This window comes from Rana temporaria, chromosome 1, assembly GCF_905171775.1.
Source record: "Rana temporaria chromosome 1, aRanTem1.1, whole genome shotgun sequence".
Classification (NCBI taxonomy): Eukaryota; Metazoa; Chordata; class Amphibia; order Anura; family Ranidae; genus Rana; species Rana temporaria.
In genome coordinates, this window is record NC_053489.1 from 683,060,026 (window position 1) to 683,074,831 (window position 14,806).

Below are 14,806 nucleotides of genomic sequence, written 5' to 3' on the forward strand. Positions count from 1 at the left end.
GTGAGGTTATAAAAATAAAAAAAATCTCCGAAGCTTTGAAGATCTCACGGAGCTTCTGTTCAACCCATCATCGGAAAATGGAAAGAGTATGGCACAACTGCAAACCTACCAAGACATGGCCGTCCACCTAAACTGACCGGGCCGGGCAAGGAGAGCATTCATCAGAGAAGCAGCCAAGACAAGCCATGGTAACTCTGGAGGAGCTGCAGAGATCCACAGCTCTGGGGTGGGGGGACAACGCCCACCTTATTACTTAAAGCGGAACTTCAGTCATTTTTTCATCTATTAAATATTCTGCCCTTGTTGTTGTTTTAACTTTGGATAGTAAAACTTTTTGTTTTCTGCCAGTAAATCCCTTATACAGTCCACTTCCTGTTTCCTTATACAGTCCACTTCCTGTTTCCTTATACAGTCCACTTCCTGTTTCCTTATACAGCCCACTTCCTGTTTTCCTTATACAGCCCACTTCCTGTTTTTCCTTATACAGCCCACTTCCTGTTTCCTTATACACTACAGCCCACTTCCTGTTTTCCTTATACAGCCCACTTCCTGTTTCCTTATACAGCCCACTTCCTGTTTTCCTTATACAGCCCACTTCCTGTTTTTCCTTATACAGCCCACTTCCTGTTTCCTTATACACTGAATGAATGAATGAATGAATAACTTGTATAGCGCGGCACATGCGAACTAAATCGCCTCTGGGCGCTTGTTGTTCCTGTCTCTTTTGGTATCAGAAGAGATGAGTTTTGATCTTTCTCCTGAATGCTAAGTGGTTTTCCTCCAACCGAATGCTGGTTGGTAAAGCGTTCCATAGTCTGGGACCTTGGACAGCAAATCTTCTTTGTCCTTTGGACTTGTAATTGGCTTTTGGTATTTGGAGCAGGTTTTGGTTGGTGGATCGCAAAACGCGATTGGGATTATGAGTTTTTATTTTTTCGCATAGATAATGGGGAGCATTCCCATGGATACATCTATGGGTTAGGCAGAGTGCTTTAAAAGTGATTCTGTCTTTTACTGGCAGCCAGTGAAGGGTTCTCAGTGAAGGTGAGATTGATTCCCAAGGTTTTTTCCCAGTCACTAGTCTGGCGGCCGTATTTTGCATGACTTGCAGACGAGCGATTTGGTACTTTGGGAGACCGAGGTAGAGGGCGTTTGCATAGTCCAATCTGGAGTTTACAATCGCTCCCACCACGGTCGCTATGTCTTCTTTGGGAATAAAAGGAGTAAGTCTGCGTAGTAGGCGCAGTAGATGGTGAGATCCGCTGACCACTGACCCTATTTGTGCATCCATTGTCATGTAGGAGTCAAAGATGACCCCAAGACTTTTGACTTTGGCGCTAGGGGTGATGATTTTGCCCAGAATGGGCGGGGGGGTCCAAGTTGTTGCAGGTTGATTCGTACGCTTAGCGTGAAACAGGAGAAGTTCTGTTTTCGCTCCGTTGAGTTTGAGATAACTCTTTGTCATCCAGTTCTCTATCAAAGAGAGGCATGTCTCTAGATTGAGATGGTGATCCTTTTTGTTGCAAATGCGGAAATACAGTTGCGTGTCGTCTGCATATGACTGGTAGAGCAGTTTTTGTCTGCTAATGATTTTGAAAAGAGGACGAAGATAGATGTTAAACAGCACTGGCGATAGAGGCGATCCTTGGGGGACTCCGTGCGATAACGTGCGTTTTTCAGAAGTGAAAGGTCCCAATTTCACTGTTTGTGATCGGTTTTCCAAAAAAGAGGAGAACCAAGATAGATCACCTTCTGCGACTTTGGCTACGTCTGCTAGCCGAGTCAGTAACAGTTTGTGGTCTACGGTGTCAAAGGCAGCGCTTAGGTCCAGCAAAACCAGGAGACAAGATTCTCCTTCGTCTGCGGCCTCGAGGGCATCGTCCCATATTTTGAGCAATGCTGTTTCTGTACCGTGTCCGGGGCGAAAACCCGATTGAAATGGATCAAGTAGGTTGTGGGTATCTAGATGCTGTTGCAGCTGTTGTACCACTACTTTCTCCATGACCTTGGAGAGAATGTTTAGGCCTGTTATGGGACGACGATGAAGTGGATCCTTGGGGTCTAGGGTGGGTTTCTTCAAGATGGGTCGGACTATGCCCTCTTTTAACTGTGAGGGCACTATGCCTTCCTTGAAAGAGTGGTTTATAAGCTGCGTGATAGGAGGTGCCAGGATGTCGGCGCATTCCTTCAGCAGTTTAGTGGGAATTATATCATTTGGCGCTGTGCTGTTTCGCAGAGTCCCGATGATATTTTTTGTGGCCTCAGTGGAGATGGGTTCTAGGGTGAACTTTTCAGATTGTGGTGAATTTCGGTGAATGTTGTGTGAGTAATTGCAGGGGGGGGGGTGAGGGGGGTATTGTTCTGCTGAATGCTTTCTCGGATTCCCTCAATTTTATTGATGAAGTAATCCGACAATTCATCGCAAAACTCTTGGGTGTCTGAGTTGGGGGCTTCCAGGCAAACGGGATTCATGGTCTGAGTGACCATCTTGAAGAGTTCGCGGGGGCGATTTAGGGCGCTGTTGATAGCCTTTGAAAAATAGTTTTTCTTGGCTTTGAAAATTTCTTTATGGTATTTTCTTGTTGTTGCTTTGTAGATGATGAGGTTGTCTTCTGAAGAGCTTCTTTTCCAGGCGGCTTCCGCCCTTCTGCGCTCTTGCTTCAATAACGACAGCTGGTTATTAAACCAGCTTGACGTGTTTTTCCGGATGCAGGTTTTCCGTTTTGGCGCTATTAAGTCGGCTGACTGTAATAGGGCTGTGTTAATGGCATCCAGTGTTTCTAAGGCAGTTTGATGAGGTTGAATTATTTTTACTTTTTCACTTAATGTGGTTTTGAAGAGTTCCGAATGGAGCTTCTTCTGACATCTAGTCCAGTGTGTTGTCACTGGTTTTGATGTTTTTGTTAAGGGGGAGATTTTGGAAATTGTGAATTTAATTGCATGGTGATCTGTCCATGGCAACGGTTCATTTTCCAAAATGTTTATTTCCAGATCTTGTCTGAAAATAAGATCGAGCGTGTGACCTGAAGTATGTGTGGGCCCACATACTAATTGCTGTAGCCCTAATCCTTCCAGGTGGTCGATGCAGGCGTCGGCAACGGGGTCTTGTGAGGAGTTGGCCCAAAGGTTGAAATCCCCGAGCAGCAACAAATGTTTGCTGTTCAGGGTGTAAGTAGAGATGAACTCCGTCAATGATGGCGGAAACTGCGATTTTGGCCCAGGTGGTCTGTAGCAGAGTAGAATACGGACGGTCTCCTGGGGATTTGTTTGCAGTTGCAGAGTAAGGGTTTCCATGAATGGAAGAGGGTTTTGGAGGACAGGTTTAGTGATCGCCAGGTGATTCCTGTGGATCACCGCCAGGCCTCCTCCTCTTTGTCCTATTCTGTTTTCGGTTATGATACGATAATTTTCTGGCACCAGTTCTCCGAGAATGGTGTTACAGTCGGCTGTGAGCCAGCTCTCTGTAATGAAGAGGCAGTCTAAATCGTGTTGCAAAATGAAATCATGGATTTCTAGTCGGTGTTTTACTGCCGATCTTTTGTTGATTAAAGCACATAATATGTGCTTAGGCTCGGGTATATGGCTGAGATTCTTGGGAATCGATCGTCGATCGATCCTCAATAATCGATCAATTCTTAGGGCTTTTTTGGCGATGGCTGGTAGTATTGCGGAAAAACGCCTCAGACCCCATATGGTTTCAGCAGAATATTGCCGAATAACCATGGTCGCCAAGCCTAGGGGGGGGGGGGGAGGGGGAGTTTTGGGTGATTGAGGGAAGATTAACTTAATCCTCCCTCCTGGCTTGGTCCAGAGGAAGGCAAAAAACCCTGGCCCAGCTGTGCCAATATGCTGTGGCCGGGGAAAAAATTCCTTCCTGACCCCTTGACAGGCGATCGGGCAGAGCCCTGGATCAAGTGCAGATTGAATTGTGGGGGGGGGGGAGTGAGGGGTTCTCCTTGTGGCTGGGTGTACCAAGATGGTTGCTGAACAAACAGCAGGGTCCAGGTTCGGGGCTGACTTTTACTGGATATGGTTCTACTGTAATGCTTCCGGCCGTTGTAGGTATCCTTTAGGGGTAGGGGGGGTGGAGGGGAGATACTGAGCAGTTGGTGGAAGATTGCAGGGTGTGGGAGGCTGCGCGCCGCTAGGCCTCAAGTGAAGCCGCGGTCTTTCCTAGATCGCGGCTGCCGCGATTCTTCACAGGCCGGCGCGGATGTCCGGAGAGATGCTGAAGAGCGGCCAGCGGTTGAGACGGGCAGTTGTTGGGGGGGATGCCTTGATGAAAAAAGTGGTGGTGTGAAAGAGGGGGTGAGGAGAAGAGGAAAGCCGAACTATGTGGGTTGCTGCAGCAGCTTGTCCTGAAAAGGACGGCCGCCGGCGATCCCAGTAGATGGCCCCGAGAGCAAGGGCTTACCTGTAGGCTCCCTGTGGAGGGAAAGAAGGAGGGAGCCACTGGACGTCGGGGGAAGCCAAGTAGTAGGTCTGCGGCGAAGATCTGACAAGCAGAGGCCGGGGAGAGCAGACAGCCGTGACAGGGAGGAGGATCAGGCTGAGCTGGAGGTGGAAACCCTGCCTGTCTGGCTCCAGGAGCCGTACGTCCTACTGCTAGGATCCGCACGACGATTACTACTGGAGCTCAGTTCTAGCCCTGGGGAGGAGTCACTCTTTCAGACTCAATCCTGGATTACTCAATCCTCAATCCTGGATACACTACAGCCCACTTCCTGTTTTCCTTATACAGCCCACTTCCTGTTTCCTTATACAACCCACTTCCTGTCTCCTTATACAGCCCACTTCCTGTTTCCTTATACAGCCCACTTCCTGTTTTCCTTATACAGCCCACTTCCTGTTTTCCTTATACAGCCCACTTCCTGTTTTCCTTATACAGCCCACTTCCTGTTTCCTTATACAGCCCACTTCCTGCTTTCCTTATACGGCCCATTTCCTGTTTTCTTATACAGCCCACTTCCTGTTTCCTTATACAGCCCACTTCCTGTTTTCCTTATACAGCCCACTTCCTGTTTCCTTATACAGCCCACTTCCTGTTTCCTTATACAGCCCATTTCCTGTCTTCTTATACAGCCCACTTCCTGTTTCCTTATACAGCCCACTTCCTGTTTCCTTATACAGCCCATTTCCTGTCTTCTTATACAGCCCACTTCCTGTTTCCTTATACAGCCCACTTCCTGTTTTCCTTATACAGCCCACTTCCTGTTTCCTTATACAGCCCACTTCCTGTTTCCTTATACAGCCCATTTCCTGTCTTCTTATACAGCCCACTTCCTGTTTTCTTATACAGCCCACTTCCTGTTTTCCTTATACAGCCCACTTCCTGTTTTCCTTATACAGACCACTTCTTGTTTCCTGATACATCCCACTTCCTGTTTCCTTATACAGCCCACTTCCTGTTTTCCTTATACAGCCCACTTCCTGTTTTCCTTATACAGCTCACTCCCTGTTTTCCTTATACAGCCCACTTCCTGTTTTCCTTATACAGCCCACTTCCTGTTTCCTTATACAGCCCACTTCCTGTTTCCTTATACAGCCCACTTCCTGTTTTCCTTATACAGCCCACTTCCTGTTTTTCTTATACAGCCCACTTCCTGTTTTCCTTATACAGCCCACTTCCTGTTTTCCTTATACAGCCAACTTCCTGTTTCTTGTCTGATCATTAGCCTAGGCTTATGACATCATGCACAGCTTATTACTTAAATCAGAACTTCAGTCATTTTTTCATCTTTCCATCTATTAAATCTTCTGCTCTTGTTGTTGTTTTAACTTTGGATAGTAAAACTTTTTGTTTTCTGCCAGTAAATCCCTTATACAGCCCACCTCCTGTTTCCTTATACAGCCCACTTCCTGTTTTCCTTATACAGCCCACCTCCTGTTTTCCTTATACAGCCCACTTCCTGTTTTCCTTATACAGCCCCTTTCCTGTTTCCTTCTACAGCCTTCAGTCATTTTTCCATCTATTAAATCTGCTGCTCTTGTTGTTGTTTTAACTTTGGATAGTAAAACTTTTTGTTTTCTGCCAGTAAATCCCTTATACAGCCCACTTCCTGTTTCCTTATACAGCCCACTTCCTGTTTCCTTATACAGCCCACTTCCTGTTTTCCTTCTTCAGCCTTCAGTCATTTTTCCATCTATTAAATTTTCTGCTCTTGTTGTTGTTTTAACTTTGAATAGTAAAACTTTTTGTTTTCTGCCAGTAAATCCCTTATACGGCCCACTTCCTGTTTCCTTATACAGCCCACTTCCTGTTTCCTTATACAGCCCACTTCCTGTTTCCTTATACAGCCCACTTCCTGTTTTCTTATACAGCCCACTTCCTGTTTTCCTTATACAGCCCACTTCCTGTTTCCTTATACAGCCCACTTTCTGTTTCCTTATACAGCCCACTTCCTGTTTCCTTATACAGACCACTTCCTGTTTCCTTATACAGACCACTTCCTGTTTTCCTTATACAGCCCACTTCCTGTTTGCTTATGCAGCCCACTTCCTGTTTTCTTATGCAGCCCACTTCCTGTTTTCCTTATACAGCCCACTTCCTGTTTCCTTATACAGCCCATTTCCTGTTTTCTTATACAGCCCACTTCCTGTTTTCCTTATACAGCCCACTTCCTGTTTTCTTATACAGCCCACTTCCTGTTTTTCTCATACAGCCCACTTCCTGTTTCCTTATACAGCCCACTTCCTGTTTTCCTTATACAGCCCACTTCCTGTTTTCCTTATACAGCTCACTCCCTGTTTTCCTTATACAGCCCACTTCCTGTTTTCCTTATACAGCCCACTTCCTGTTTCCTTATACAGCCCACTTCCTGTTTCCTTATACAGCCCACTTCCTGTTTTCCTTATACAGCCCACTTCCTGTTTTCCTTATACAGCCCACTTCCTGTTTTTCTTATACAGCCCACTTCCTGTTTTCCTTATACAGCCCACTTCCTGTTTTCCTTATACAGCCAACTTCCTGTTTCTTGTCTGATCATTAGCCTAGGCTTATGACATCATGCACAGCTTATTACTTAAATCAGAACTTCAGTCATTTTTTCATCTTTCCATCTATTAAATCTTCTGCTCTTGTTGTTGTTTTAACTTTGGATAGTAAAACTTTTTGTTTTCTGCCAGTAAATCCCTTATACAGCCCACCTCCTGTTTCCTTATACAGCCCACTTCCTGTTTTCCTTATACAGCCCACCTCCTGTTTTCCTTATACAGCCCACTTCCTGTTTTCCTTATACAGCCCACTTCCTGTTTTCCTTATACAGCCCCTTTCCTGTTTCCTTCTACAGCCTTCAGTCATTTTTCCATCTATTAAATCTGCTGCTCTTGTTGTTGTTTTAACTTTGGATAGTAAAACTTTTTGTTTTCTGCCAGTAAATCCCTTATACAGCCCACTTCCTGTTTCCTTATACAGCCCACTTCCTGTTTCCTTATACAGCCCACTTCCTGTTTTCCTTCTTCAGCCTTCAGTCATTTTTCCATCTATTAAATTTTCTGCTCTTGTTGTTGTTTTAACTTTGAATAGTAAAACTTTTTGTTTTCTGCCAGTAAATCCCTTATACGGCCCACTTCCTGTTTCCTTATACAGCCCACTTCCTGTTTCCTTATACAGCCCACTTCCTGTTTCCTTATACAGCCCACTTCCTGTTTTCTTATACAGCCCACTTCCTGTTTTCCTTATACAGCCCACTTCCTGTTTCCTTATACAGCCCACTTTCTGTTTCCTTATACAGCCCACTTCCTGTTTCCTTATACAGACCACTTCCTGTTTCCTTATACAGACCACTTCCTGTTTTCCTTATACAGCCCACTTCCTGTTTGCTTATGCAGCCCACTTCCTGTTTTCTTATGCAGCCCACTTCCTGTTTTCCTTATACAGCCCACTTCCTGTTTCCTTATACAGCCCATTTCCTGTTTTCTTATACAGCCCACTTCCTGTTTTCCTTATACAGCCCACTTCCTGTTTTCTTATACAGCCCACTTCCTGTTTTTCTCATACAGCCCACTTCCTGTTTCCTTATACAGCCCATTTACTGTTTTCTTATGCAGCCCACTTCCTGTTTTCCTTATACAGCCCACTTCCTGTTTCCTTATACAGCCCACTTCCTGTTTTCCTTATACAGCCCACTTCCTGTTTTCCTTATACAGCCAACTTCCTGTTTCTTGTCTGATCATTAGCCTAGGCTTATGACATCATGCACAGCTTATTACTTAAATCAGAACTTCAGTCATTTTTTCATCTTTCCATCTATTAAATCTTCTGCTCTTGTTGTTGTTTTAACTTTGGATAGTAAAACTTTTTGTTTTCTGCCAGTAAATCCCTTATACAGCCCACCTCCTGTTTCCTTATACAGCCCACTTCCTGTTTTCCTTATACAGCCCACTTCCTGTTTTCCTTATACAGCCCACTTCCTGTTTCCTTCTACAGCCTTCAGTCATTTTTCCATCTATTAAATCTTCTGCTCTTGTTGTTGTTTTAACTTTGGATAGTAAAACGTTTTGTTTTCTGCCAGTAAATCCCTTATACAGCCCACTTCCTGTTTCCTTATACAGCCCACTTCCTGTTTCCTTATACAACCCACTTCCTGTTTTCCTTCTACAGCCTTCAGTCATTTTTCCATCTATTACATTTTATGCTCTTGTTGTTGTTTTAACTTTGAATAGTAAAACTTTTTGTTTTCTGCCAGTAAATCCCTTATACAGCCTACTTCCTGTTTCCTTATACAGCCCACTTCCTGTTTTCCTTATACAGCCCACTTCCTGTTTTCTTATACAGCCCACTTCCTGTTTTCTTATACAGCCCACTTCCTGTTTCCTTATACAGCCCATTTCCTGTTTTCTTATACAGCCCACTTCCTGTTTTCCTTATACAGCCCACTTCCTGTTTTCCTTATACAGCCCACCACTATTAGTGGTCTCTCCACAAATCTGCCCTTTATGGAAGAGTGACAAGAAGAAAGACATTGGAGAAAGAAAGACATAAGACATCCTGTTTGCAGTTTGTGAGAAGCCAGGTGGGGGAGGGGACACAGCAAACATGTGGAAGAAGGTGCTCTGGTCACATGACACCAAAATTCAACATTTTGGCCTAAAAGAAAAGCGCCATGGGCCGGATTCTGATACAATGGAGTATCTTTCTGCGGGCGTATCGTATCTCAGATACGTTACGCCGCCGTAAATTAGAGCGCAAGTTCCGTATTCAAAAAGAACTTGCGCCCTTTGTTGCGGCGGTGGCGTAACGTATGTGGTCCGGCGTAAGCCTGCCTAATTCAAATGTGGATGATGTGGGCGTGTTTTATTCAAATGTAGTGTGACCCCACGCATTTGACGTTTTTTACGAACGGCGCATGCGTATTTTTACGTGTGACCCCACGCATTTGACGTTTTTTACGAATGGCGTATCTACCTAATTTGCATATTCGACGCGTAAATATATGTAAGCGCCACCTAGCGGCCAGCCTTAAATTGCAAATAAGATACGACGGCGTAAGGGACTTACGCGGGTCGGATCTTAGTCAAATCTATGCGTAACTGATTCTATGAATCAGGCGCATAGATACGACGCTGCACACTCAGAGATACGACGGCGTATCTCCTACATGAATCTGCCCCTATGTGTGGAGAAAACTAACACTGCACATCACCCTGAACACACCGTCCACACTGTGAAACATGGTGGTGGCAGCATCATGTGGTGGGGATGGTTTTCTTCAGCAGGGACAGGGAAGCTGGTCAGAATTGATGGGAAGATGGATGGAGACAAATACAGGACAATCTTAGAAGAAAACCTGTAATGCCCCGTACACATGATGGTGATTTCCGACGGGAAAAAGTCAGTCGGAAATCCCGAAGGGGAAAAAAAGAGAGCCAGTTCCCTTTTTTGCGGGCGGGTTTTGGCAGTTTTCCCGTCGTAAATCCCGGTCGTGTGTACGGGGCATTAGAGTCTGCAAAAGGCTTGAGACTGGGGGGCGGAGGTTCCAGCAGGACAACGACCCTAAAGTACAGCCAGAGCTACAATGGAATTGTTTAGATCAAAGCCTATTCATGTGTTAGAATATCTCATTCACAGTCCAGACCTAAATCCCATCGAGAATCTGTGGGCAAGACTTGAAAATTGCTGATCACAGACGCTCTCCATCCAATCTGACAGAGCTTGAGATATTTTACAAAGAAGAAGAATGAGGGAGAAATGTCCCTCTCTAGATGTGCAAAGCTGGTAGAGACATCCCCAAAAAGACTTGTAGAGAAAGGGGGTTCTACAAAGTATTGACTCCGGGGGGCGCCATACAAACTACAGAGATTGCTTCTGCCCCCCCGGGTCCCGTGCCAAGCGACTTCCCTGCTGCGTATAAACATAGGGCGTCACTCGCTTGTCATGAGCGCCATTCACAGGACAACTTTTTTTTTTTTTCTCTGATTGGATGGGGTGGAGACTGTGACATCACTGCTCCGCCTCCTCCAATCAGAGAACGCCTTGCATTCATTGAGGAGGAATACAGGACAACAATGTGAAAGGAGAAGGATCCATAAGCAGCACATCATGAAGCAGACCCACTGCACACAAAGCGAAATGAATGGCAGCCTCAGCCGGGACACGCCCCCCCCCCCCCAACGTGTTTCGCTCTGCCCCTTGGAGCTTAATCATGGGGAAGCTCCAACTACTACAGTGACAGCCGGCTTCTCCGGTGACCCCCCAGCTATGGAACATGTTTACATTTTCAGCGTAGTCGCATTCTTATAGCTGTAGTTGTCTTTTATCTCTCAGTGATCTTCCCACCTCCTCCGGCCATTGCAAAGCCCAGTGATGGTGTCACCTTCCTGTGACAGAGTGACACCTCCGGCCTTGTGTGGGGGAGGGGTGCGTGGAAGCGTGGCAGGTAATGTGCGTAGTCTGAGCTCCTCCCATCCCCAACAGCTAATTTGCATAGTCTGAGCCTACCCCCCCCCCCCCAACATCTAATGTGCATAGTCTCTTCTTCCCTCATCTTTCTGTTAGGTATAGTGATTTAAGTGGGGGACTCTGTTGGGGACAGTAATGTAAGGGGGACTCTGTTGTGGACAGTGATGTAAGGGGGACTCTGGGACAGTGATGTAAGTGGGGACTCTGGTGTAAGGGGGACTCTGTTAGGGGCAGTGATGTAAGGGGGACTCTGTTGTGCACAGTGATGTAAGGGGGACTCTGTTAGGGGCAGTGATGTAAGGGGGGACTCTGGGACAGTGATGTAAGTGGGGGGACACTGATGTAAGGGGGATTCTGTTAGGGACAGTGATGTAAGGGGGACTCTGTTGTGGACAGTGATGTAAGGGGGGGACTCTGTTAGGGGCAGTGATGTAAGGGGGACTCTGTCGTGGACAGCGATGTAAGGGGGACTCTGTTGGGGACAGTGATGTAAGGGGGACTCTGTTGAGGACAGCGATGTAAGGGGGACTCTGTTGGGGACACTGATGTAAGGGGGACTCTGTTGGGGACACTGATGTAAGGGGGACTCTGTTGGGGACAGCCATGTAAGGGGGGACTCTGTTGGAGACAGTGATGTAAGGGGGACTCTGTTAGGGATAGTGGTGTAAGGGGGACTCTGTTAGGGACACTGATGTAAGGGGGACTCTGTTGGGGACACTGATGTAAGGGGGACTCTGTTGGGGACAGCCATGTAAGGGGGGACTCTGTTGGAGACAGTGATGTAAGGGGGACTCTGTCGTGGACAGTGATGTAAGGGGGACTCTGTTGGGGACAGTGATGTAAGGGGGACTCTGTTGAGGACAGCGATGTAAGGGGGACTCTGTTGGGGACACTGATGTAAGGGGGACTCTGTTGGGGACACTGATGTAAGGGGGACTCTGTTGGGGACAGCCATGTAAGGGGGGACTCTGTTGGAGACAGTGATGTAAGGGGGACTCTGTTAGGGATAGTGGTGTAAGGGGGACTCTGTTAGGGACACTGATGTAAGGGGGACTCTGTTGGGGACAGCGATGTAAGGGGGACTCTGTTGGGGACAGTGATGTAAGGGGGGACTCTGTTGGGGACACTGATGTAAGGGGGACTCTGTTGGGGACAGCGATGTAAGGGGGACTCTGTTGGGGACAGTAATGTAAGGGGGTACTCTGTTGGGGACACTGATGTAAGGGGGACTCTGTTGGGGACAGTGATGTAAGGGGGGGACTCTGTTGTGGACAGTGATATAAGGGGGACTCTGTTGGGGACGCACAGGGCATGCCAGGTGTGCCTAATCACCCCATGTGATGCAGAGTCCCCCTGTTTGGACCCCTGATATTTCACCAAACCCCCCTAACGGGGCTCCTAAGAAAGTAGAATAAAAAAATATATAAAAAATAAATAAAAAAATAACAAAACATTTAATAATAAAAATAAAATCTACTGCCACCAATCTCTGCCCTCCTGACACCGTCCACCTCTCTAACGCCCCCGTCAGTATAATACACAATCACACACACATAAGTGTTTGAGCTTTGGGGTGCACACCTAGGCCAGCACCGGGTAGGAGGTGAGTATTGCAGCGGGCTGCTTTGTATTATAGAGAGCGGATTGGGCTCCTCATATTCATTTCACGTGCCGGTGGTGATCCTTCAGGATCGGTCATCATTGAAAAATCTCCTTCCTTCAGAAAAGAAATCCCCGGTGATCCTACCAGTCCACGTCCCTTCCTCCCGCAGGGTGACAACGCTATTTACCCGGCAAGGAATTCCCCAAAGTGTTGTCACCCTGAGCAGCTGTGTCACTGTGTACATGGAGGAGGGGGGGCAGGTCAGCATTGTCACCGATCGAACCACCCCCACCCCCGCAGGGTCCATTCTTTAATCCTGACTCCAGCAGAGTGATGACCTCAGCAGCCCCTGTGATCATCTCCATGACTGTCGGAGGCCGGGCGCGATGTGATGACATCACACCCAGGCACCCGGAAGTAAACAAAGCCGCGATGGCGGCTAGTAAGAATGAGATATCTGTGAATTTTTTTTTTCACGATCTCATGCTTTCCAGCCTGGAGGAGAGATGTGGGGTCCCCCCCGCCTCTCTCCATAAAGAGGACCTGTCACACACTATTCCTATTACAAGGGATGTTTACATTCCTTGTAATAGGAATAAAAAGTGATAACATTTTATTTTATTTTTTAAATTGAAAAAATAAATAAAATAATAAAACCAAACATTTTTTTTTTTTAAACGCCCCTGTCCCCGGTAGCTCGCGCTCAGAAGCGAACGCGCACGTACGTCCCGCCCACGTATTTAAACACCGTTGAAACCCCACATGTGAGGTATCGCCGCGCGCGTTAGAGCGCCAGCAACAATTCTAGCGCTAGACCTCCTCTGTAACTTTAAACTGGTAACCTGTAAAAAAAAAATTCAAAGCGTCGCCTATGGAGATTTTAAAGTAACAAAGTTTGGCGCCATTTCATGAGCGTGCGCAATTTTAAAGCGTGACATGTTGGGTATGTATTTACTCGGCGTAACATTATCTTTCGTATTTTACAAAAAATTTGGGCTAACTTTACTGTTGTTATTTTTTAAATTCATGAAACCATTTAAAAAAAAAAAAAAAGGAGTTTAAAAAATGATTGCGCACATACCGTGCAAGATAATAAGTTGCAATGACTGCCATTTTATTCCCTAGGGTGTCTGCTAAAAAAAACATATATAATGTTTGGGGGTTCTGAGTAATTTTCTAGTAAAAGAATGATGATTTGTACATGTAGGAGAGAAGCGCCAGAATAGCCGCGGTGTGGAGGTGGATATAAAAGCCCGGTATTGAAGGGGTTAATCTCGTGTCAAATCTGATGAGTTTACTAAAGTCGCGAAAATTCTCGTACGACAGAATAAAAAATTCGGAAGTGATGTCACGTGTTGTAATGCATTTGTATTGCATTTTCGAACGACATTTCCGTGCATATCCGATAGAATAATATCGGATGAATTGTCCTCATTGGCTCTCGAAAGCTCTGCACTAACGATCCAATTATCGTACGATCGATAGCCGAATATAGCCGAATATAGCCGAAATAGGACTTCACGGCGCATGCGCAGTCAGCTCCTAGTCTGTGCGCAGGTGCCGTATAGCGCCGTGAAGAGGCCGAGTCCTACTCCGGCTATTTTCGGGAAGCGTGACGCGCCATAGCCGGCCGTCAATCATCTTCCCCTCTGCATAGGAACGCCTATTCCCCGCGGCGAGTCTGAAACGAAAGTAATGGATTAAACTGTGAGTACGGCGCAAAAAAAATAAATAAAGGCATACTGCTACGCTAGTATGCGGAATGGCATGGTAGAAACTTGGGGCCAGATTCACAGCAGAAATACGCCGGCGTATTTTCAAATTTGCCGTGTCGTATCTTGATTTGGAATCCTCAAACCAAGATACGACGGCTTTTGGCTAAGATCCGACAGGCGTACGGCTTCGTACGCCTTCGGATCGTAGGTGTAATACTTCGGCGCCCGCTGGGTGGAGTTTGCGTCGTTTTCCAGCGTCGGGTATGCAAATTAGCTGTTTACGGCGATCCACGAAGGTACTCGCGTTCGTCGCATTCTCTTACGTCGTCGCTAGTCGGTTTTTCCCGTCGCAAACTTAAGCCTGCTATTTCATGGCTTAGATTTAGACCAGCCATGTTAAAGTGTAGCCGTCGTTCCCGCTTCGAATTTCAATTTTTTTTTTTTTTTGCGTAAGACGTCCGGGAATACGAAAGTACGTTACGCACGTCGCCGTTCAAAAAACACGTCGGGGCGCCGTAATTTTGTGCAAAGCATGGCGGGAAATTTCCAAACGGAGCATGCGCAGAACGTTCGGCGCGGGAATGCGCC